The 26,736-nt window shown below is 47.3% G+C and overlaps 1 protein-coding gene across 1 annotated transcript in view; it reads right to left on the reverse strand.

The window, feature by feature from the left end:
- The window catches only part of otofa (otoferlin a), a gene marked incomplete at its 5' end in the record, with an annotated part of 319,129 nt that overhangs the window by 180,908 nt on the left and 111,485 nt on the right, over nt 1–26,736 (reverse strand). The window lies entirely within an intron of this gene.

Here is a 26,736-nt window from a genome sequence, read left to right on the forward strand (position 1 = left end):
GTGGTACCACAAAGAGCCACACCATATACCAGCGTTTCTCAACCTTTTTTTTCAGTCACGGCACCCTTCATGTGTTTATAGGTCTCACCCTCTGGCCTCTGAAGTTGCTAATGTCTTTTTTATTTGGGCCTCACAGGGTTAAAAGTACCCTGTGAGACCCACGGTTGCAAAATTACAAAATCACTTTTAGCCATTTAAAAAAATTATGTTTATTTAAAAAATGTTAAAGGGGAACTATTTTACAATTTCTTTCACTATTTGGGCACTTTTACACAATTCCTGTGAGTCTATGGAACACCTAGTTTTTTTTTTCAAAAAAAATGCATTGTTTTGTATTTCTAATCAAGTACTAAAAACCGCATTTTTCTACCTTAAGATCTTAAGCCGTTTTGAGGCTGGGCTCCAACCACTGTGTGGCCTGGTGCCAACTGCCACATCAACTGCCACATTATTATGCAGCTGAGAAATCTCTGACATCACAGATATGCACATTTCAGATGACTCAGTTCAGTGAGGGTGAATATTGTGAGAGGAGAATTGGAAGAATTCGCCAATATGAGAATTAGAGACATATATCCTATTAATATAAGTCCACATAGCTAAGAAACAATGGTAAACACTGAAAAAAGCCATTTATAAGATAGTTCCCCTTTAAGCACATGTATAGTCAATTGGTCCTGTTGTTCAGCCTCACAATGCTATTTGATAGTAAATGTGTTTATATGTCCCACCCTCTGGCCTCTGAAGTTGCTAATTTCTTTTTAATTTGGGCCTCACCTCTTAAGCCCGAGATATACAGTAAAAGTGTATATTTTCAGCATTATGTTTGTTTACCAATTATTTTAACTGTTATTAGTGAAATATAAGATTATAGAAATCTCAGGGCATTGAGTCGGAAACCGGCGCATATTGACAGGAGGAAGTGGCACAGCCAAAAGTGAGTGTAGTCTTTTGAAGGAAGAGACTCAGGGCTTTCAAATTTCGAAAAACTACTACAGCTCACACCAGCCCCTGTCAATCATCTGACTTCTGGATTAACTTTTTAATTTCTCTTATTTTTTGGGATTATCTCCCACAAACCTGAACGTTATTGCCATAAAACAGAACGCAGTTAGTTTCTCTACCTTTCTGTGAACGTCTTGCAAAAAACTGTGTTGCAATATGATGAAAAATGGTGGAGAAATTTACATTATAAAAAAGATGGCAGAATTCAGTACTGTATCTACAAAACCTTCTGTTTAATCATCTTCCCTTTATTCATTTGCTTAGATTTTTCAGGTCTGGTCAATTTTAGCATGGTGTTATTTACAGTCAAAGATAAAAAAAAATTTAAATAGAATTGATATTCTCCTTTGGTTCATTACAATTTACTCAAGCCTAGTAACAGACACACTATTTCTGACACTGATCCATATATGTCCCTAGATTCAGATACCAAGAACATGCAAATGGACCATTTAAAAAAAAATTGTAAATGTTTATTCTACGTCCTTATGGAATGAGTGACATAAAAAAAAAAAAAGTAAAAAAAAAAAAAAAAAAGTAAAAAAGAAATAAAAAAAAATATTTTTTTTTAATTTTTTTTAATTTTTTTTTATGGATGGAAGAGCCGCACATTGACGGGCAAAGAGCCGCATGCGGCTCGCGAGCCGCGGGTTGGCCACCCCTGCTGTAGTCTCATCCACTGCTCGAGACACAAGGCCTGTCAATATCATGGAAAGGGAAGGACTTTAACGGTTAATGAAAACACTGGAGCCAGAGTACACTCTGCCTAAGATAGATATCAGCCCTGCAGCGGACAGCGAGGCACAATGACACACAGGACAAAACAATGTAGCCTCGACGAGAGCTGAATAGATTCTAAATATTCTGAACGTTCTAAATATCCTTGCCTGAGAAGAATAAATTAATGTTGATTCAGAATCATAATGAAAAATAATCGAATTCTCATTTCCATAGCTAATTATATTCTTATTTTAGTCCTAGTGATCTGAGTGCCGAATTTCCCTCTGGATTATTAAAGGATCTCTATTCTATTCTAATTCTTATTTTTGGAGGGGTAATTTATTTTTAAATACAAATAAATAAAAGTATACTGATTTTGCCGTTGATTATCATAGCATTGGAGCCTTGTAGCTTGGAAGAATGTGGGTCAGCCCTAGAAAAAGGAAAACAACAGATGTTCCCCGGGCGCCACACAAGCACCTGTTGCCCACTGCTCCTAAATAGTTAACATGGGTCAAATGAGGACGGATTTCCCCAAGGGGATTATCAAGGTTCATCTTGACCTAACTTAACTTAACTTGTGTTAATCATGAGCTTGCAGGTGTGTGTCATTAAATGACACAGCCAACGAGCACCACTGATGACGCTGTTATGATGGGAAATACTTGAAACCTCATCAAATGGTTGTAAATGACCATACAGTAGATATGGGATGGCTTGATGAGAGCATTTGAATCCATTGGAACCCTGTCCTGGTGAAAGCACACACGCAGGAACACAATGCTGTAGCTATAGGAGCTGTATGCTATTGGGGTAAATACTATGAGTGTTATATTTCCTTATACATCCACTCTATAATTTATTAACTCTATCATAAACTCATCATAAACCGATGGGTATGAATACTGTATGCTACATATGGGACGACAGTGGCTCAGGAGATAGAGCAGTCCTCTGGTAGTCAGAGGGTTCCCGGTTTGATTCCCGCTACTCCCGGGAAGCGTGTCCTTGAGCAAGACACTTAACCCCTAACTTCTCCCGATGAGCAGGTTGGCACCTTGCACGTTTGCATCCGCCATCAGTGAGTGAATGTGTGAGTGACTGGGTTAATGTGAGGAACAAAAATTGTAACACGCTTTGGATAAAACCGCTATATAAATGCACCATTTATCATTTATATGTCTCACCTGGGGTGGTGCCTCTTCAGTTCAGGACGATTAAGACTGAGGGGGGGGGGGGCTGTGAGGGGCGCTGTACCCTTTTAAAATGCAATCAAAGGTGAATAACTGTAAATCTCCTCTTTCATACTGAGCCGTTAGCTTCAGTGCTGAACGAAATACTGGTAACAGGCAGACAACCAGTTCCTAACTGAAATATTATGATGTCTCTTGTCTCTTGCTCACCTTATAAATAATAAAAGCTAAAAGCGCTATATAAATGCACCATTTACCATTTACATACAGTATATTTTAAGCACACACAATCATAAAAACTCCCATCACGTCCAATTAAAAGTATAATTCACAAATACACAAATTTAATTAAAAAAAATAAAATGATAAGGCTAATCCCTAAGCATCCATAAGAAATAATTTATAAGGGAAAGGTGTAATAAAATGCATCCCTGGTGTACGATCACGCACATGAGTTGGAATCTTGAGAACTGATCGTTATTTTTTTTTTATCCACTTTTTCTCCCATTTTCTATATTTTCTCCCATCCCAATTTCGTATCATCCAATTCAACCCTCCCCTGTCACGGACGCTGTTTCTTGCCTCCCACAAGCCGGCTGCAATGTGGACTAAGTCATACATAGCACAACTTCAAGTCCCCTCCGGTACTTGAGGTAACAGCAGTCGCATATTTTCACCTGCGCAGCTCGATCTCTCAGTGGCGAACTGACGAGCCCAGCGTCTCCAGCATTTCGTGGCGAGCGCCTTGCCCACTACGCCACGTAGCCGCCCTTGAGAACTGATCGTTCTTATGAGGTTGGAATAGGTTTTATTGCCAATCAAAGAAACCTACAGAGCTCCACAATGTTTGTCAGAGGAAAGTAACAGTTGTGATTGGAGGATCAAGAAAATATTCCAAGATAGAATTCAGAGAAAACATAAACAAATAATAATAATAATAATAATAATAATAATAATAATAATAATAATAATAATAATAATAATAATAATAATAATAATAATAATAATAATAATAATAATAATAATAATAATAATAATAATAATAATAATAATAATGAATGAAAAAGGTAAAAGGGTTAATCACCACAGGGATGATGGAGAATCATCCTCTAGCCTCTCTAGTGGTAATATGAACCTGCTCTGTACTGGTGTCAGCCCAAGCTAACGAGGGCTATCAGTTACGCTTCATAATAAAAAATAAAATAAGATACTTGTGCTCTAAATAATGTGTTGTGTGGACATACAGTATGGAGCAGGTGTGAGAACAACAACACATGCTTGGCTCACCTTGAATTATTCACCAACCTCCACTCTGTTTAGTGTGTGTGTGTGTGTGTGTGTGTGTGTGTGTGTGTGTGTGTGTGTGTGTGTGTGTGTGTGTGTGTGTGTGTGTGTGTGTGTGTGTGTGTGTGTGTGTGTGTGTGTGTGTGTGTGTGTGTGTGTGTGTGTGTGTGTGTGTGTGTGTGCGTGCGCGTGTGTGTGTGTGTGCATGCACATGTGCATTATGATTCTGTTCGCTATGTGAAAAATATAATATTACCTAAACAAGGTGCATTTGATGTAAATCCACTTCTGCTCATTCTCTGGGGCCTCAATGCATACAATGAAGGTCGTTTAAAAGGTGGGTAATTGGCTTATTATAGCTATATACTTAAAAAAAATATGTAAATACAAATTTAGATTTAAATGACATATATTAGGATTCAATTAATTATTCACCCACATAGTTTGTAATAGTAATTGTAGGCTAAACTGGTCCTGGACTATTGGACAACGAAGTACAATACACACACAGAAAACATCTCTCGCCTCGCTTTCACCGGTCTAGCGCAAAATAATTATTTCCACAGAGAGTATAGGTATGTGAAATTAATTAAAATAATGATGCATTTGCAAGCTAATAATACTAATTATTCACCCCACAAGAGTTTGTAAGATTAGCGATTATAGGTTAAACTGGTCTTGGACTTGGAGATGTCGAGTTAGTAGGGTAAGTGGAACACGCACAAGCAACACACAGAAAACATATCTCACTTCAGCATCTCTTTCTACCGTAGCTTTCACTTAACAACACTTAAACAAAACTAATAATTTCCACAGATTTGATTTCAGAGTAGGTATGATGAAGTAACAATAATACTTTCTATTTTTCAATAATTCATTGATAAAGTAAAATTGCATGCAACCGAATAATACCACGGCTTGAGTCGAGTGAAAACAGATGACTGATGAACTTTTAATAATAATAATAATAATAATAATAATAATACTTTTTATTTGTATCTTTCATACAAGAATTACAGCCCAAAGTGCTTCACAGCAGTAAAAATAGACATAATGAGCATAAAACAAAATAAAAACAATGCAGAGAATAACAATACAAACACCTCCACCAACACTCACACAACAACAATAAAATAGCTCTCATTTAACAATAATCACAATGTGGATGTAATGAGTGTAAAGTGGCAGAATCTAATTAAAAGGCTACAGTGAAGAGATATGTTTTTAGAGTGCAAAGTGGCAGAATGCATTAGTAGCATAAACAACAATAAAATAGCTCCCATTTACAATACAAGCATCACAGTGTGGCAGTCTAAGTGCAGCAGAATGTATTAAAAAGCTCTCTAAATATTTTGAAAATATTTAGAGAGCTAGCCCTAATGGCCATAGGTATAGGTGCATCCCCGATTTTCTTTGTAAGTAATTTGTATTGGTACGCAGCGAGACTGAGGTATGATCGCCCATCTGTTAATAAACTGTAGAGAGCAGCAGCACAGCCCAGAGCCAGAGCAGCTGGACAGACCCCCAGAGCTCACAGTACAAGTCTATTTGGGAGTTATTTTGAGGTGAGTAATTTCTGAACGCTGCACCACTACACCACAATTTAGGGTTCTCCCACCTGCCAAATCCCACTTGACTTTAACCCCTGGTACCATCTCACATGTGAGATAAAAATGTTGAGATATGAATAGTCTAATGGAAGTTCTAGATGAAAGTTCAACACAGAGACTGAACCCCTTTCTGCCTTCACGTTTAACCAATCACATGATCCTCTTACACCATTTATCTCCTCCCTCTAATTGTCCCCTGCCAATCAAATTCCACTGTGCTACGTGTAAAAGGCCCTCAACCCCCCTGCCTTCATGTCGTCTTGCGCTCGTTCATGCAGACACCCACCACCACCACCCCGGCACCGCCCATCACCCTGGCAGGATACCATCGCTCCAGAGCTCCCTCATCAACCTGGCAAGATACCATCACTTCAGAGCTCTCTACCATCACTTCAGAGCTCCATACCATCAACCTGGCAGGATACCATCACTTTAGAGCTCTCTACCATCAACCTGGCAGGATACCATCACTTCAGAGCTCTCTACCATCACTTCAGAGCTCCATACCATCACTTCAGAGCTCCATACCATCAACCTGTTAGGATACCATCACTTTAGAGCTCTCTACCATCAACCTGGCAGGATACCATCACTTCAGAGCTCTCTACCATCACTTCAGAGCTCCATACCATCACTTCAGAGCTCCATACCATCACTCCAGAGTTCTCTACCATCAACCTGACAAGATACCATCTCCTCGTGAGAGATTGGGGCCATGCAGCGCCAAAGTGGAATACATTGTTTTGTTGCACCAGGGCTGCAGTGTGTGTGGAATACACTGTGTTGTTGCACCAGGACTGCAGTGTGAGTGGAATACACTGTGTTGTTGCACCAGGGCAGCAGTGTGTGTGGAATACACTGTGTTGTTGACCAGGGCAGCAGTGTGTGTGGAATACACTGTGTTGTTGACCAGGGCAGCAGTGTGTGTGGAATACACTGTGTTGTTGACCAGGGCAGCAGTGTGTGTGGAATACACTGTGTTGTTGCACCAGGGATGCAGTGTGAGTGGAATACACTGTGTTGTTGCACCAGGGCAGCAGTGTGTGTGGAATACACTGTGTTGTTGCACCAGGGATGCAGTGTGAGTGGAATACACTGTGTTGTTGCACCAGGGATGCAGTGTGAGTGGAATACACTGTGTTGTTGCACCAGGGCAGCAGTGTGAGTGGAATACACTGTGTTGTTGCACCAGGGATGCAGTGTGAGTGGAATACACTGTGTTGTTGCACCAGGGCTGCAGTGTGAGTGGAATACACTGTGTTGTTGCACCAGGGCTGCAGTGTGAGTGGAATACACTGTGTTGTTGCACCAGGGCAGCAGTGTGAGTGGAATACACTGTGTTGTTGCACCAGGGCTGCAGTGTGTGTGGAATACACTGTGTTGTTGCACCAGGGCTGCAGTGTGAGTGGAATACACTGTGTTGTTGCACCAGGGCTGCAGTGTGAGTGGAATACACTGTGTTGTTGCACCAGGGCTGCAGTGTGAGTGGAATACACTGTGTTGTTGCACCAGGGCTGCAGTGTGAATGGAATACACTGTGTTGTTGCACCAGGGCTGCAGTGTGAGTGGAATACATTGTGTTGTTGCACCAGGGCTGCAGTGTGAGTGGAAGGAATACACTGTGTTGTTGCACCAGGGCAGCAGTGTGTGTGGAATACACTGTGTTGTTGCACCAGGGCTGCAGTGTGAGTGGAATACACTGTGTTGTTGCACCAGGGCTGCAGTGTGAGTGGAATACACTGTGTTGTTGCACCAGGGCTGCAGTGTGAGTGGAATACACTGTGTTGTTGCACCAGGGCTGCAGTGTGAGTGGAATACACTGTGTTGTTGCACCAGGGCTGCAGTGTGCACGGCACGCCTACTTGTGTTTGAAGCCAACTACAGCAGGAGCTCGTGGGCACAGGGCTGCAGTAAAGGCACAGAGCGTCTCTACGTATAGTACATCACAGCCACCAGGGACCAACACACACTCCCCCAGAGGATCTCACAACAAACACTGACAACCACACATCAAACACCAACACCAGGCCAACAGGTGCCCATTTTCAAGGCTTATTTGTTTGTACTGTACTACTGAATGTAGGGAAGGGGGAATGACCATTACAATCACAAAATTGACACAAACAGTTTTGTCTCTTGTTTCCCTCCAGCCCCACCCACCCTCTGGTGGGGTCGTGGGTATAGGTGACAGGCAAGTAAAAAATTCATAAATCTTTTTAATGTTCTGGCAACATATTTTGACTAAATATGCCTCGTTTTATAAATGTGTATTGATAATATAGTGCTGTAATACATTTTTCTAATAAATATGCATGATCAACAATGTGTGCTCTTATTTTGATATTCCTTAATTCCACGTTGAAATTACGCGATACATTAAGTGTGGGGTCGCCAAAAAAAAAATCCTAAATAAAATGGGGTCGTGGTATAAAAAGGTTTGAGAACCCCTGAGTCATCGACCAAAAACATACACAATACTGTACATAGAAAATCTGCTGAAAGGGGAAAAAGAGGGCTTTCGTGGCAGGGGACAACGAGGGGGCCAAGGCTGTCCAAAAGGAGCTCAGAGAGGAACGGAGAGCGGCCAGCCTGGAGGGCAGGCTACAGGCCAGCAGCCCCTGGGGAGGTGTGTGTGGGTGGTAGCAGAATAACAGGCTTGAAGCAGCAGGCCTGTGGAGACGCCCTGCGGAGAGAGCCAATGAGTTGAACTCCGTCTTCAACAGGTCTGACCAGATGAGCCGCTATACCCACTCATCTTACACACCGACCCGATGTAGTGATTCTGAGTGGATCATGGCTTTAAGAGACAGCATGAAGGACTCAGAGGTGACCCTGACAGGTGCCTGTTTAGAACTGCAGGCCTGTCCCTAAACAATGACAATGCGCCAGCGCCACCATGTGTTTAAAAATAAATAAAGAGATAAATACAAAAAATACAAAAAATAAAGCTAAAGCTTAGAAACAGACATCATTGTCTAATACCTGATTGCTCGGTCCTCTGTTCCACTGTGTGTGTGTGTGTGTGTGTGTGTGTGTGTGTGTGTGTGTGTGTGTGTGTGTGTGTGTGTGTGTGTGTGTGTGTGTGTGTGTGTGTGTGTGTGTGTGTGTGTGTGTGTGTGTGTGTGTGTGTGTGTGTGTGTGTCTGTGTGTGTGTGTGTGTGTGTGTGTGTGTGTGTGTGTGTGTGTGTGTGTGTGTGTGTGTGTGCGTGCGTTCATAAAACTTTCAATCAATCTGCACGGTGATTGATTGAATGAACATTTTATTAACAGATTGCAAAATGGGTACAATACAGTACAGCTCAATACACACAATTGTTAAGGGGATGCAGACCAGAGAAAGACTTTCGTCTTGTTTACATCAGGGTCCCCCATTTTCAATTCATAATGAATTGTAAGTAAGCGTGCAACTTGCTCCGTGCAATCCATTCTTTGTGGATCTAGCCCCTTAGGTCTCACACAGCTCCTAAGAGGAATCTTAAATGTTTTAACGAAAATACGTTGTGGGAAATGTCCAGGGCAGCAACATCTGATGTGCATAAACTAAATTAACTCTATCATCGATAAACATGCAGGTTTAATTGGTTTAAATTGGTTCCTTTGATTTGATTTGATCTTTATTTATCTTGAACAACCATAAACACACAAACTTGATGCTTAGGACAGAAAATATAATAGTACCATGTTTCTCTCAGGAACTAACAACTCTGCTTAGAGACAACCGCTCAGGGGATCCTCCTCATTGTTTCATTTTCAAACAGTTGTGAAATAAATGCACCTCTGCTATAAGAACAGCTCAATCTAGATATTATCAAAATAAACGTCTGGGATGTGGTTCATTCTTCAAGTTCAAGTTTCAAGTTTCAAGTTTCTTTAATAGTTGTCATACAGAAGTACAGAATACTTTTGTACAAAATGCTTCTTACTGTTGCGCTCCAGAGACTGTGCATGACAAGATAAGTATGAAATAAAAACATAGTAAAAATTAGAAGTAAAAAAAGAGGTCACAGTGTTCAGTTTTGACATATGTACAATGTTCGTAGACGTAGTTACCATACAATATACAATACTGTGCAGTGTACTAATATACAATACAATATAGTGCAAGGCATAAATGGACGAGGTGCAGTTTAGGTACAATTCAATAGCAGAAACAGGACCACTGAATCCCTGCCTGCACAGGTTGAATATGGCGGCTGTTTGCTCTGAAATCAGAATGAGATTTGCCTTGCATCCGACATACATTTCACTACTGCTGGCCATCTATTTGAAAAAGAACACACAGGGCCCCCTCTTAGTGATGACAATGAATGTGTGCACAATGTGAGTCATGCTTCTCCATTCAATTTTGCATCCCTTCTCTCACGATGATGTACTTGAAGCTTTGTACTCCATGGACCCCAGTTGTGCCACCGGAGAAGATGGATTGGATGTTTTTTTTCTATAACTGTCCACTCCAGTTATTGCAGAATAGTTAGTTCATGTATTTAATCTTTCTATTTCAACGGGTGAGTTTCCTTAAGCTTGGAAAATCGGCCCATGTGACCTCCATTCATAAGGATGGAGATAGAAGTGATTTAAACAATTATAGTCCAATATCCAAACGACCATGCGTGGCTAAAATCGTAGAATTGATAAACAACCAACTAAAGTCTTTCCTTTCAACTCATTCAGTTTTAAGTCTGCATCAATATGGATTTATAGCAAATAACAACAATATTTCAGCTGTCACATTCATTACAAATTACATTACAGTATATCTGCATTAGATAACAAGAAGCATTGTGCTGCTCTTTTTGTAGATTTATCTAAAGCATTTGATACTGTGTATCATCCTTTGCTCTTTCATAAATTATATAATATTGGTTTGGGTAGAAAAGCCTGTGACTGGTTTCAGAATTATTCGTTTGAGAGACGTCAGTGTGTGAAGTCCAGAAATGCCCAATCAGAATTCTTACAGATAACAGAGGGTGTTCCACAGGGATCCACCCTGGGTCCAGTCCTCTTCTTTTATATAAATTATATTGTCTCCTTATTGGATCATTGTCAGATCCATTTATAATCGGATGATACAATTATAGCAATGGAGAAGCTGCAGCTTTCTTGTAATACCATCCAGCAAGCTCTTATAAACTGGTCTTAAATGCGAAAACAAAAAACCTAATTCATGGTCTTCTCAAGATCCAAAAACACGAAATATTATATACATATTTGAATTATCAATGGTTAAAATATTGAAAGGGTCACTGAATACAAATATCTGGGGATCTGGCTGGATGACAAATTCACATTTAAGTACCATATCGGAAACCTTATTAGGAAATTGCCAAAGCCAACTTCCCCTTGTTCTGTAGAAAGGATTGTTGAATACATTTTCTTGGCAATTCTGGACTATGGAGATATAATTTACAGATACACTGTTGTCATCACACTCAGCCCCTGAGACTCCGTATACCACTCTGCCCCGAGGCTTATTACTGGTGATAGCTACAACACCGATTCTCCACACCTACACCCCTCCCGGAATCTCCACTCCTCTGACACAGGCTTACTTACCATCCCACAAGCCAGGTTGCGGACCTTCGGGGACAGGGCTTTTAGTGTCGCTGCCCCCACCCTTTGGAACTCCCTCCCCATGGACATCCACAATGCTAATTCTCTTGTCCAGTTTAAAAACCTGCTGAAGACCTATCTCTTCACCCAGGCCTCTGGTCTCTGGTGCTCCTGAGCATCATATTCATTCTGTTTGTTCTATTTTGTTCTGTTCTGTTTGTTCTGTTCTGTTTTTGTATTTAGTTTCTTAGTTTAGGTCACCGTTATCCTCTCCCCTCCCCCCTTTTATTGTAAAGCGCCTTGGGTATATGCGCTATATAAATTCAAGCCATTAAGGTCAGTTGGTCTTCACTAACTGACAGATGTGATAATCATTGGTATCTGTATATTTATAAAGCTCTACATCCTATATCTCATCTGTGTTGCACTGGAATACCGGTCCATGCATAATACACAAAAAAAACGTTTGACTCCTGAACCCTGCACAGACTTTGCAGACCAGACCCTCACCTATATTTATGTATTTTGTATTCATATTTTCTCTTGAAATATTTTCTCTCTACTCTGATATTTATATTCTTTATATTTTATTGTCATTTCTATTACCCTGCCTGTACCACCCCTCCCCCATGCTGTTATGACACATGCATTTCCCTGAAGGGCATTACAAAAAGAACATCTTATCTTACATACAGACAGAAAACATAAGTCACACAGAGGTTCCAATACAACCTCTCCATTCCCCCCCAACCCCATCCCTCTGCTACCCAGGAATCATGACCATTACAGACATAAACCAACAGCATTCAGACATTAGAATAGTCTGCTAATTCCCTCCACAAATTTCCTTCACATTTTCAAAGGAACATTTTATTATATTCCCTTGTTTCTGAACAAGGCAATGAGAGAAAAGTAATTTCAATTTACCACTTTTTTTCATCCTGTTTTTAAAGGTCCCTTCTGCTCCAAAACCATTTTTCCCCACAGTTAACTCCCCTTGAAGGCATTGGTTTTGAATATAGAGATTGTTTCATATTCTTCCACTGGAGGAGGGAGCTTCTCTATACTTCCTCAAAGTACCGCCTGTGTGACGCAATTAATCCTGCAAACCTTTCATGGCCGCATGCTTAGTTGGCCACACTGTCATCCAGGAAATGCTAACTACATCACACACCTACACATGCAGAAACACGCACACACACACACACACACACACACACACACACACACACACACACACACACACACACACACACACACACACACACACACACACACACACACACACACACACACACACACACACACACACACACACACACACACGCACACACACACACACACACACACACTCACACTCACATACAAAGATACGGTACAGTACACACACACACACACACACACATACATACATGCACGCACACATGTACACAGCCGAAATCAATATCACAGAGACAAAGATTAAAGGCAGAGGTACACACACACACACACACACACACACACACACACACACACACACACACACACACACACACACACACACACACACACACACACACACACACACACACACACACACACACACACACACACACACACACACACACACACACACTACACACACACACATTAACTGCATGGGTGGTGTGTAAATGTCTGGAGTCTGGACACAGCAGTCAGTCAGTCAGGGCAAACGGATGCTAACTGTCTGTTCGATTTAACACACGGAACAGAGATGGACATGAGACCCAGAAGAGGCCCTCTGTCTGTCTGAAGCCTTTAAATACGTCTTGTCAGAACCAGACCAGGAAGTAGATCCCGACTATCAGCCCATATTGGCTTATCGCTGATGTATCAGCGTGTATTTTACCAATATCCCACCGGTTGATTAGTGGTCTTTAAAGAGCTCTAGCAAGTGACATGCATACACACACACACAAATATATTATGTATTTATTCACAGTAAAGTTTGTTCAACTGTATATATCCCACTTCCACTACATATCTTTGTCACAACTCTTTGATAACTACGTTTGAGGGATCCTTGCTAAAGTTTTGTACAAATATCAGCCCATATGTAATTATCGGAAATGTTTTACTCCCAAATATCGGCATCGGCCTAAAAAGTCCAGTTACTGATACCTCAAGGACCAGGGAGGCAGATCAATAACAAAAAAAATCTAATTTGCAACAAACTGGCAACAAGGGATTCTAATGGTCATTTCAATATTAGTGATATTGTTCCAATATTTTACCAAACGTATTCATCACAATTAAACCTCACTAAACATGTCACAGACACACCCCTCCCCAAAGACTCCTCCTACTACTGTATTTATTTTCCTTCAGCTGTATAACTTTTCTTTTTGAACTGTTTATTAGTAATATTTTTTACATTTGTGTATGTGTTTGGATTCGTTGATGACATCATGTAAACTCAGTGTCATTGAAAATGAGGGTCCCCCTCCATTGACTCCCAAGTTTAAATGAAGTACACAACAAAAAGAAATTAGACTGTGATGTTATTGTTATTATTATTATTATTATTATTATTATTATTAGTAGTAGTATTAGTATTATTATCATATGTCTCACCTGTCTGACTTTATTTATGTATTTATTTGTATTCATATTTGATCTTGTTCTTTACCTCTACTCTCATATTTGTATTATCTATAGTTTATTGTCATTTCTATTACCCTGCTTGTACCTCCCCTCCCTCATGTGGTTATGACACATGCATTTCCCTGAAGGGCATTAAAAAAAGAACATCTTATCTTACATACATACACACAACATAAGTCACACAGAGGTTCCAATACAACCTCTCCATTCCCCCGCAACCCCATCCCTCTGCTACCCAGGAATCATGACCATTACAGACATAAACCAACAGCATTCAGACACAAAGCCATTTTAAAAGTATGATAATTTCCTAATTTCCTTCAAAGGAACATTTAATTATATTCCCTGAACAAGGCAATGAGAGAAAAGTAATGAGACAATTTACCTTTTTTTTCTTTTTAATTCTGTTTTAAAGGTCCCTTCCCTTCCACCGGATACTCCCCCCCCCCCCCCCCCCGCTACACTAGGGGACTCAAGGCTCTGATTTGTCCCCTTTGGCTGCGGGCCGCGTTCTTCCGGTGAAGCGCAAGCGGCCCCACATATCGCTTCTCATGGAGACAGGGGCTGACACCCAGTTGCTAGGCCTGGGTCTGTCTATGAGAATGCTGTGCTGTCTAGCGGCTCCCACACCACACGTCCTGTGTCTGTGTTTGGTGAGCCTGCTGTATCTGTCGACGGAGCAGGGTTCCCTGTATCTAAAACATTTTGTCAGAGGGGGAACCCTAGGCCCAGGAGGTCGCAGTGCGGGTTCCCCCAGCCCCGCCCTCGCCAGGCCGGGTATTATGTTAGTGCCTCCCCCGGCCGGACGTCCGGCGGTGGTCAGTCAGGCACGCGTAATTTGGGTGGTAGTAATATCACTACACTACAGTGTGGGACCACACACCATGCATGTCCAGCTGCAGAGCAGGCTGTCCCCAGCAAGCTAAGCCGGGAAGATGTGCAGCGGCGGAGCCTCTGTGTTATGGTTTGTAACCGACCCCAATCGCACAACACAAGACAGGTATGGTGGTTTGCCAAGAAACAGATATTTATTGTGAACAGGGAAAAACAGGGAAAAGGGCACAGTCCCTTTAAGGGAGAATCACAAATACAGGAATATAATATGAGGGGAAGGAAAGGTGCCTTTAAGAGGAGGGCAGGAAAGGGAACACTATGGGAAGGTAAGGGAACGCCTAAGGGAAGGTTAAGGGAACGCCTTGGGAACAGAGGAACTAGAGACTAGATAAACCAGGGACAAGGAGAACTAGGGAGAGAGGACTAGGGACTAGGAGAGCTAGGGATAGAGGACTAGGGACTAGGAGAACTAGGGAAGGAGAACTGGGGACTAGGAGAACTAGGGATAGAGGACTAGGGACTAGGAGAACAAGGGACAAGGACTAGGGACTAGGAGAACTAGGGATAGGAGAACTGGGGACTAGGTGAACTAGGGATAGGAGAACTGGGGACTAGGAGAACTAGGGATAGAGGACTAGGGACTAGGAGAACAAGGGACAAGGACTAGCTGGAACTAGATGGGGAGAACTTGGGACAGGAACTAGGTGGAACTAGAAACAGAGAACTTGGGAACAGAGGGGACTGAGGCCCGCGGAGGCGGGCTGGGAAAACAGGGAGGAACTGGGAGGACTGGTGGAAATCATCTGGGCCGCTCTGCAGGACAGAGGAGATAGTTAATGCACAAAAGGGAAAAAACAGAGCAGGTGCAGAACAGTCCAAATAACAAAGTGAACAAAGTAATAATATCTTCGTGTGACAAACACACAGGGGGAGATGTAAAGTCCAAAAATACTATTCTAAGTGAGAACCAAAAACAGAGGCAATACGCTGGGAGATGAAATGTCCAAACAAACTAACAGAGGCAAAACGCTGGGAGATGAAATGTCCAAACAAACTAACAGAGGCAATACGCTGGGAGAGTGACATCACAATCAAAACTCACCCAGGCGTATGCGTAAAGGTACAGGAACAGCAGCGGGAACGGGGGCAAGGACACTACGCTGGGTGAGTGACATCACAATCAAAACTCACCCAGGCGTGTGCGTAATGGTAAGGGGACAGCAACGGGGCGAGGGCATGGACACTACGCTGGGTGAGTGACATCACAATCAAAACTCACCCAGGCGTGTGCGTAATGGTACGGGGACAGCAACGGGGCGAGGGCATGGACACTACGCTGGGTGAGTGACATCACAATCAAAACTCACCCAGGCGTGTGCGTAATGGTACGGGGACAGCAACGGGGCGAGGGCATCGCCACCGGGTGGCTGGCTGTCCGAGCCGAGGAACAGAGCGCTGGAACAGCGGCGGTGACGAGGGCATCGTCCACCGGGTAGCCGCTGTCGGAGCCGAGGATCAGAGTGCTGGAACAGTGGCGGTGACGAGGGCATCGTCCACCGGGTAGCCGCTGTCGGAGCCGAGGAACAGAGTGCGCGCCACACCTTGGTGTGCGCGTCGGAACAGGGAGCTGGAACAGTGGCGGTGGCGAGGATGTCGTCCACCGGGTAGCCACTGTCGGAGCCGAGGAACAGAGTGCGCGCCACACCTTGGTGTGCGCGTCGGAACAGGGAGCTGGAACAGTGGCGGTGGCGAGGATGTCGTCCACCGGGTAGCCACTGTCGGAGCGAGGAACAGAGTGCGCGCCACACCTTGGTGTGCGCGTCGGGACAGTGGCGGTGGCGAGAGCGTCGTCCACCGGGTAGCCGCTGTCGGAGCCGAGGAACAGAGTGCGCGCCCCACCTTGGTGTGCGCGTCGGGACAGTGGCGGTGGCGAGAGCGTCGTCCACCGGGTAGCCGCTGTCGGAACCGAGAGACGCCTCGGGGTGCGTCTGCGAGGAGGAGTGTGCCAAGCTCGAAGGTCTGGAAGATGCGCGTCAGTGCGCTGGTACGGAGGAGCGTGCCAAGCTCGAAGGTCTGGAAGATGCGCGTCTGTGCGCTGGAACGGAGGAGCGTGCCAAGCTCGAGGGTCCGGGAGATGCGCGTCAGTGCGCTGGAACGGAGGAGCGTGCCAAGCTCGAGGGTCCGGGAGATGCGCGTCAGTGCGCTGGAACGGAGGAGCGTGCCAAGCTCGAGGGTCCGGGAGATGCGCGTCAGTGCGCTGGAACGGAGGAGCGTGCCAAGCTCGAGGGTCCGGGAGATGCGCGTCAGTGCGCTGGAACGGAGGAGCGTGCCAAGCTCGAGGGTCCGGGAGATGCGCGTCAGTGCGCTGGAACGGAGGAGCGTGCCAAGCTCGAGGGTCCGGGAGATGCGCGTTGGTCTAGATGTGCGTCAGGACGAACAGCTGCGCTGGGGTCTGCAGTGGAACGCTGAGGTGCCTCCCGTGGAAGTTACAGGGAGCGCAGAACAGTCTCCTCCACAGGCTACGGCGACAGCAGACGAAGGCTGGAGCAAACATCTCAAGGCTGGAGAGGTCCATCTTACAGCATTGGTAGGCCAGAGGATCTCCCGAAAAGAGTCTAGATGTTAGGAATATGACTCGGCATGAATACAACACGACCCCACGCCAAAACGAGGGGAAGCGCCCTGGTATTTAAAGCCCACAGGGGGACTAATTAGCCTGCCACCACAGGTGCGAGAGATAATAGAATATCAAACAGGTGTGGCCACTAAGGGTAAGGAACGAGAGGGTGGGGGCTAGAGAGAGTGAGTAGGGAATTCCTAACAGTAGGCTTAAAGAAGACAGAGAATAGGGAATTCCTAACAGTAGGCTTAAAGAAGACAGAGAATAGGGAATTCCTAACAGTAGGCTTAAAGAAGACAGAGAAAAGGTAGTGAGCAGCGGGCAAAACCTCACAGTATCCCCCCCTCCAACGGGAGCCACCCGGCGACCCAAAACAAATACAGACAGAGTGGCAGGGGGCAAAACAAGACAAAAACAAAGGCACTGGCCAAGCCAGTAGGGGAAGCCACCACAAGAGTGGGGCTAGCAAACGAAACAGGGTCGCCGAGGGGTAACTAGGGTAGCAGAGGGGCAACTGGGGGAACTGGTCTAGAGGAACTGGGTCTAGAGAACTGGGTCTAGAGAACTAGTCTAGAGGAACTGGTCTAGAGAACTGGTCTAGAGAACTGGTCTAGAGAACTGGGCTAGAGAACTGGTCTAGAGAACTGGTTTAGAGAACTGGTTTAGAGAACTGGTCTAGAGAACTGGTCTAGAGGAACTGGTCTAGAGGAACTGGGTCTAGAGAACTGGTCTAGAGCAACTGGTCTAGAGGAACTGAGGGGCAAGCAGGGTAGCAAAGGGGTAACCATGGTAGCACCGGGAAAGGGCTAGCAGAGGGAAGGTTAGCTGCCAGGGCACTGATAGCTACAGGGCCTATGCTAGCTGTACTGCTACATCAACATAGAGGCTGCGCAAGCTGCCGGAGCCAGGCTAGCAGAGGGAAAGGGTAGCTGCCAGGGCACTGATAGCTACAGGGCCTATGCTAGCTGCACTGCTACATCAACATAGAGGCTGCGCTAGCTGCCGAGCTAGGCTAGCAGAGGGAAAGGGTAGCTGCCAAGGCACTGATAGCTACAGGGCCTATGCTAGCTGTACTGCTACATCTACATAGAGGCTGCGCTAGCTGCCGGAGCTAGGCTGGCAGACAGGGCTGGACCAGCATGAGAGAACAAGCTAGCTGGAAGGACAGTCCTAGCTGTGGGAATACTACACAAAAAAGTGGAGGCCATGCAGAGGGACCAGGTTAGCTGCTTGGGCCTGGCTAGCTACAGGGCCTATGCCAGCAGCAAGGGTGCATTAACATAGAGGCTGTGCTAACAGCCGGGGCCAAGCTAGCAGACCGGGGCCATGCAGAGGGAAACTGGGTTAGCCGCCAGGGCATGGCTAGCTACAGGGGGGTCAAACAGGGCAAAACGGGAAGCAAACAGGGGAGCTAACCGGGGAGACTAACAAGCTAAACAGGGGAGTAACAGGCTAACAAGGGAGCTAAACAGGACTAACAGGGAAGCTAAACTGGGCAAACAGGGAAGCTAACAGGGCTAACAGGGGAGCTAGAGGGGAGACTAACAAGCTAACAGGGGAGCTAACAGGGCTAACAGGGGAGCTAGAGGGAACAAGAGAAAAAAAAAGGCAACTCAACATACACAGTCTGTGCTGGCTGGGGTCGTAGACTTGGTGGGGTCGTACTGTTATGGTTTGTAACCGACCCCAATCGCACAACACAAGACAGGTATGGTGGTTTGCCAAGAAACAGATATTTATTGTGAACAGGGAAAAACAGGGAAAAGGGCACAGTCCCTTTAAGGGAGAATCACAAATACAGGAATATAATATGAGGGGAAGGAAAGGTGCCTTTAAGAGGAGGGCAGGAAAGGGAACACTATGGGAAGGTAAGGGAACGCCTAAGGGAAGGTTAAGGGAACGCCTTGGGAACAGAGGAACTAGAGACTAGATAAACCAGGGACAAGGAGAACTAGGGAGAGAGGACTAGGGACTAGGAGAGCTAGGGATAGAGGACTAGGGACTAGGAGAACTAGGGAAGGAGAACTGGGGACTAGGAGAACTAGGGATAGAGGACTAGGGACTAGGAGAACAAGGGACAAGGACTAGGGACTAGGAGAACTAGGGATAGGAGAACTGGGGACTAGGTGAACTAGGGATAGGAGAACTGGGGACTAGGAGAACTAGGGATAGAGGACTAGGGACTAGGAGAACAAGGGACAAGGACTAGCTGGAACTAGATGGGGAGAACTTGGGACAGGAACTAGGTGGAACTAGAAACAGAGAACTTGGGAACAGAGGGGACTGAGGCCCGCGGAGGCGGGCTGGGAAAACAGGGAGGAACTGGGAGGACTGGTGGAAATCATCTGGGCCGCTCTGCAGGACAGAGGAGATAGTTAATGCACAAAAGGGAAAAAACAGAGCAGGTGCAGAACAGTCCAAATAACAAAGTGAACAAAGTAATAATATCTTCGTGTGACAAACACACAGGGGGAGATGTAAAGTCCAAAAATACTATTCTAAGTGAGAACCAAAAACAGAGGCAATACGCTGGGAGATGAAATGTCCAAACAAACTAACAGAGGCAAAACGCTGGGAGATGAAATGTCCAAACAAACTAACAGAGGCAATACGCTGGGAGAGTGACATCACAATCAAAACTCACCCAGGCGTATGCGTAAAGGTACAGGAACAGCAGCGGGAACGGGGGCAAGGACACTACGCTGGGTGAGTGACATCACAATCAAAACTCACCCAGGCGTGTGCGTAATGGTAAGGGGACAGCAACGGGGCGAGGGCATGGACACTACGCTGGGTGAGTGACATCACAATCAAAACTCACCCAGGCGTGTGCGTAATGGTACGGGGACAGCAACGGGGCGAGGGCATGGACACTACGCTGGGTGAGTGACATCACAATCAAAACTCACCCAGGCGTGTGCGTAATGGTACGGGGACAGCAACGGGGCGAGGGCATCGCCACCGGGTGGCTGGCTGTCCGAGCCGAGGAACAGAGCGCTGGAACAGCGGCGGTGACGAGGGCATCGTCCACCGGGTAGCCGCTGTCGGAGCCGAGGATCAGAGTGCTGGAACAGTGGCGGTGACGAGGGCATCGTCCACCGGGTAGCCGCTGTCGGAGCCGAGGAACAGAGTGCGCGCCACACCTTGGTGTGCGCGTCGGAACAGGGAGCTGGAACAGTGGCGGTGGCGAGGATGTCGTCCACCGGGTAGCCACTGTCGGAGCCGAGGAACAGAGTGCGCGCCACACCTTGGTGTGCGCGTCGGAACAGGGAGCTGGAACAGTGGCGGTGGCGAGGATGTCGTCCACCGGGTAGCCACTGTCGGAGCGAGGAACAGAGTGCGCGCCACACCTTGGTGTGCGCGTCGGGACAGTGGCGGTGGCGAGAGCGTCGTCCACCGGGTAGCCGCTGTCGGAGCCGAGGAACAGAGTGCGCGCCCCACCTTGGTGTGCGCGTCGGGACAGTGGCGGTGGCGAGAGCGTCGTCCACCGGGTAGCCGCTGTCGGAACCGAGAGACGCCTCGGGGTGCGTCTGCGAGGAGGAGTGTGCCAAGCTCGAAGGTCTGGAAGATGCGCGTCAGTGCGCTGGTACGGAGGAGCGTGCCAAGCTCGAAGGTCTGGAAGATGCGCGTCTGTGCGCTGGAACGGAGGAGCGTGCCAAGCTCGAGGGTCCGGGAGATGCGCGTCAGTGCGCTGGAACGGAGGAGCGTGCCAAGCTCGAGGGTCCGGGAGATGCGCGTCAGTGCGCTGGAACGGAGGAGCGTGCCAAGCTCGAGGGTCCGGGAGATGCGCGTCAGTGCGCTGGAACGGAGGAGCGTGCCAAGCTCGAGGGTCCGGGAGATGCGCGTCAGTGCGCTGGAACGGAGGAGCGTGCCAAGCTCGAGGGTCCGGGAGATGCGCGTCAGTGCGCTGGAACGGAGGAGCGTGCCAAGCTCGAGGGTCCGGGAGATGCGCGTTGGTCTAGATGTGCGTCAGGACGAACAGCTGCGCTGGGGTCTGCAGTGGAACGCTGAGGTGCCTCCCGTGGAAGTTACAGGGAGCGCAGAACAGTCTCCTCCACAGGCTACGGCGACAGCAGACGAAGGCTGGAGCAAACATCTCAAGGCTGGAGAGGTCCATCTTACAGCATTGGTAGGCCAGAGGATCTCCCGAAAAGAGTCTAGATGTTAGGAATATGACTCGGCATGAATACAACACGACCCCACGCCAAAACGAGGGGAAGCGCCCTGGTATTTAAAGCCCACAGGGGGACTAATTAGCCTGCCACCACAGGTGCGAGAGATAATAGAATATCAAACAGGTGTGGCCACTAAGGGTAAGGAACGAGAGGGTGGGGGCTAGAGAGAGTGAGTAGGGAATTCCTAACAGTAGGCTTAAAGAAGACAGAGAATAGGGAATTCCTAACAGTAGGCTTAAAGAAGACAGAGAATAGGGAATTCCTAACAGTAGGCTTAAAGAAGACAGAGAAAAGGTAGTGAGCAGCGGGCAAAACCTCACACTCTGTCACCAGGGGTGATGGCCGCTCCCCCCGTATCAGACCGCCCCTTCTGTCGGGGTCCCCCCCTTCGGTGCGATTGCCTCGTTGGTAGAGTCAGGGTGCGATATCCCGGCTCCGCGGGACACCCTGCTCGTGCGGTTGGCGAGTCCAGGGTTGACAACGCACAGCGGGAGGGACCGGGCCGCCTGTCTACGATTCTTAGCAAACCGGCGCCAGTTGGCGGCGGGGGCGCTTTGGAATTTTTACCATGTATGGCTGCAGTAGTGCCATATGTCGATTGTGGATGGAGAGAACGCTGAGGGCAGCGCTTGTGTTACAGTTTGCACACCCCTGCCCTCCGTTTTTGTGTTTGGTATATTGTCAGAGTCCGCGGCAGAGATTCGTTCTCTGGTGGCGAAGCAGGCCATCGTCGTGGTCCCATGGGGGGACGCGATGAGTGGCGTTTACTCCCGATATTCTCTGGTGCCCATACTGGACCTGTCCCATGGAAGGTTCAGAATGTGACCATCAACCACCTGTTAAGCGCTGTCACAGTGGGAGACTGGTTCACCTCCATAGACCTGAAGGATGCGTATTTCACATCCCGATCTTCCCTCCTAGGACATACCTACGCTTCCTGTTTCAGGGCTTAGCGTACGAGTACCAGAGGCTGCCGTTCGGCTACTCTCTGGCTCCTCGCATCTTCACCAAGTGCGTGGAGACCGCGCTGGGGCCTCTGCTTCGTCAGGTGATACGAATTTGATTCTACCCTAGATAACGTTCTGGTCCTCAGCCAGTCAGAGGAGAATGCCACGTCTCATACCAGGCAGGTGGTGGAATTCCTCACCAGTCTGGGTTTTGCTGTAAACTCGAAGAAGAGTACTCCTCTTCCAAGTCAACGGGTGGAGTACTTGGGCTTAATTTTAAGCTCAAGGTCTATGTGGGTATCCCTCTCAGAGCGTCGGCGAGAGGATATTCTCGGCGCACTCGGGAGGTTCCCTCCTGGCAGGACGGTTACGGCGCTGTCCGTGATGCGCCTGCTCGGTATTATGGCATCTGCTCAAGCTGTGGTCCCTCTTGGCCTCCTCTTCATGAGGAGGATACAGAGGTGGGTTTTTCAGTATGAAAATAGACCCTGTGAGAGTCAAGTGGAAGCAGCTGAAGGTTCCCATGTCAGTACTGGGGGACCTCGCCCTCTGGGGGGGGCCTGGGGCCCTCACCAGCGGGGTCCTCATGGGCAGCAGGCTGTCACACGTCACGGTCTTCACCGACGCCTCCCTCACGGGATGGGGGGGGGACGTGTCGGACCGACGCAGTAGGGGGCAGCTGGCAAGGACCATGCTGCCCGGTCTGCACTACATATCAATGTGTTTGAATTGAAGGCAGTGCTTCTAGTCCTCGGACAGCTCGGCCATCATGTGATGGGCGAGCATGTTCTGATCAGGACGGACAGCACGACGTCGGCGTTGTATATCAACAGACAGGGAGGAGTACGCTGCCCTCGTCTCCGCCGGGCGGCGGCCGATTTGGTCCATGGCTGCCCAAGATTCTATACGCGTTCCCACCCATACACCTGATAGTTCAGCTGTTGGGGCGGGTACGTCAGGAGCGCAGGACTTTGATCCTGGTCGCGCTGGACCGGGGCACAGCTGTGTGGTTCCCGGCCCTGATTCAGCTCTTGTTCAGCCCTGTTCCGTGGTCACCGCGGGCCTTCTCTCAGGCACGCAGAACACTGTTTCTGCCTCCTGTTCTGGGGCAGCCTCCAATGGCTTGGCTGCTGAAAGGGTGAATCTGGAGGGGATGCGCCTTAACTCTACTGTGGTTAACGCCATCTGGAATGCGCACGCTCCGTCCACTACCATGGGTTACACAGGGAAGTGGCGTATGGTTCGAGAGTGGTGTGAGGGGACTCGGTTCTGTCTTTTCTCCAGTCTATCCTGTATAGGCGGTCGGCCTCGACAGTGAAAGTATACGCCGCAGCTATATCTTCTTATCATGTGGGCTTTGAGGGCAGAACACTGTGGAGCGGAGCGGCAGAGCTTGCGGCATTATGTGGCCGTAATCCCCGCTGTTTTTCCATCGACGCTTAGCTCAACTGGTACGCCGCCGTGCTGTGGAGCCTGCGGTGCGGTTGGTCACAAGTTCGAATCACTTATTTTTTTTTTTTTTTACGTTTATCATCTCTCGCTATAAACATGCATTCTTTCGCTGGTTAAGTTTAGGCATTCTTTCGGAGTTGGTTAAGGTTAGGGTTAAGTTAGGGTTAAGGTTAGGCATTATTTTGGAGTTGGTTAAGGTTAGGGTTAAGTTAAGGTTAGGGTTAAGGTTAGGCATTATTTCGGAGTTGGTTAAGGTTAGGGTTAAGTTAAGGTTAGGGTTAAGGTTAGGCATTCTTTCGGAGTTGGTTATGGTTAGGGTTAAGGTTAGGCATTATTTCGGAGTTGGTTAAGGTTAGGGTTTGTCGCAGAGAATGCCTGTCTGTCTTTCTTGACGTGGAGGATGCAGCCTATTTCCGCACTGCCGCTCTCTCGCGCTGCCGCGGTCACATGGGCGTCATGGCCAATCAGAGAAACGCGACGCACTCTTCGGCTGGGATTAATATAGACGCGTTGGGGGCCCCGTTTGAGCCTCTTGAGCAGGCGCCATTGGTTCGTCTGTCTTTAAGACCGCGTTCCTTTGGCCATCACCTCCGCTAAACGTGTGGGTGAGCTGTGTGCTCTCTTGGTGCGGTCAGAGTACCTGTCTATTCGGGCCGATAGCAGGCGACTCTGTGGCCTGATCCGGCCTTCGTGCCAAAGAATATCCAGAGCTATATCGCTCCAGGGATATTGTGCTTCAGGCATTTCACCCTCCTCCTCACACTAGTGAGTTGGAGGCGAGCTTTCACCTGTTGTGTCCTGTCCGTGCGCTGAAGGTTTGTTTACCGTAGTCGCACGCAGGATCTCAGGGCTACCGATCGACTGTTGTTTGTTACGGTGGATCTCACGCGGGTAAGGCGCTGTCCAAGCAACGCCTGCCACATTGGTTATGCGAGGGCATTGCCCTCTGCTACACTTTGGCCAGACAGGTTCCCCCCGCAGGCGTCAGGGCGCACTCCACTCGTGGAGTGGTGGCCTCCGCTGCGCTGTTGGGGGGGGCCTCGGTGGAGGACATCTGCGCTGTGGCCTCCTGGTCCTCCTCGGGTCCTTTTGTTAGGTTTTACCTCATGGACATGACTGGGGGTTCTGTCTCCCAGGCAGTCCTGAGGTCCGGGACCTCTCCTGCATCCCGCCATCAGGTGGGCTAGCAAGTGTGTGTGGTGTACTGTGGACCGCGGGGTGCTGTGTCACACGTGGTCCCGCTTGCACTGTGCGTTCTGGGTTGCCTGGTTCCCTTTTTCGCACATTGGTTGTAGTTGACTGCCTCCCCCCCTTTGTTAGGACGGGCGGGTGGACGGGACTACCCTCCTCCATGGCAGGGGCTTACGGGCCCTCAGGGGGTGCATTTGACGTGGCCACGCGTCCGCTCTGCCCCTTTTGATCTCATAATGGCAGAGCGAGACACGATTGGCCAGTATGATAATATAACAAAGGTTATCCTATAACCCTAGTTTTATGAATACTGGCTGAGCGTCTCGCTCTTCAGCGCCCTGAGGTCCCTTGGATGTTTCCACGTATGGAATTCGAACTTGGAAGGGTGTGGACGTGACCACTTCCGGTGTCTTGTAGAGGCACGCACAGGAGTAGGTGGGGTCACGTGCAAATGAGGTGCATGTAAAATTGTCCACGGGCATTCACAGTAAAGTTTGTTCAACTGTATATATCCCACCTCGTATTTACATATCTTCAACTCTTTTATAACTACATTTGAGGGATCCTTGCTAAAGTTGTGTGTGAATATCGTTATCGGAAATGTTTTACTCTCAAATATCGGCATCGGCCTCAAAAGTCCAGTCACTGATACCTCAAGGACCTGAAGGACCAGGGAGGCAGATGTGTCAATAACAAAATATGCATAATATGCAACAAACTGGCAACAATGGATTCTAATGGGAATTTCAATATCAGTGATATTGCAGTTCCAGTATTTCACCACACATATTCATCACAATTAAACCTCGCTAAACTAGTAACATGTCACAGACACACCCCTCCCCAAAGACTAACACACACACACACGCACGCACGCACGCACACACGCACGCACGCACGTACGCACGCACACACACACACACACACACACACACACACACCTACACACACACACACACACACACACACACACACACACACACACACACACACACACACACACACACACACACACACACACACTTCACTCAGGTCTCTAACACTGCTGAGTAAATGAAAATGTTTCTATTTCCCACTGTAACTCCCTGGCTATTAACTCTGTGTTGATTGTTTAGGGGTGGTCCAGGGGAGGGCCAGATGCATCCACTACTTATCTAATGCTGTTCCATTACCCCCCCCCCCCCCCCTTTCCCTCCTAGTGTATGGAGAGAAGCCATTCATAGCCTGCCCTGTCGTCCGCACCATGTCCCCCATTGAAATTGAGTACATTTAGAACCTCTCTAAGGGACCAAGGACCATACTCTCTAAAGTGCCTTTAGCTAAACAACACATTCCACCTGTCAGTTTGTATTTGCCACAAACCTTGACGGAAACAGAGCTAGAGGCCTCTACGCTGAAACTACAATTATTAGACTGTACACACCACTATGAAGACCATGTGCATATCTGTCTGTGGGGTGAAGTTGTGGAATCGTCTAGAGAGGAGTTAAAAGAAAGTAAAAAATACTGCTAATTTCAAAAGGATGTACA

This window comes from Notolepis coatsorum, assembly GCF_963971535.1.
Source record: "Notolepis coatsorum genome assembly, chromosome: 5".
NCBI classification, from domain to species: Eukaryota; Metazoa; Chordata; class Actinopteri; order Aulopiformes; family Paralepididae; genus Notolepis; species Notolepis coatsorum.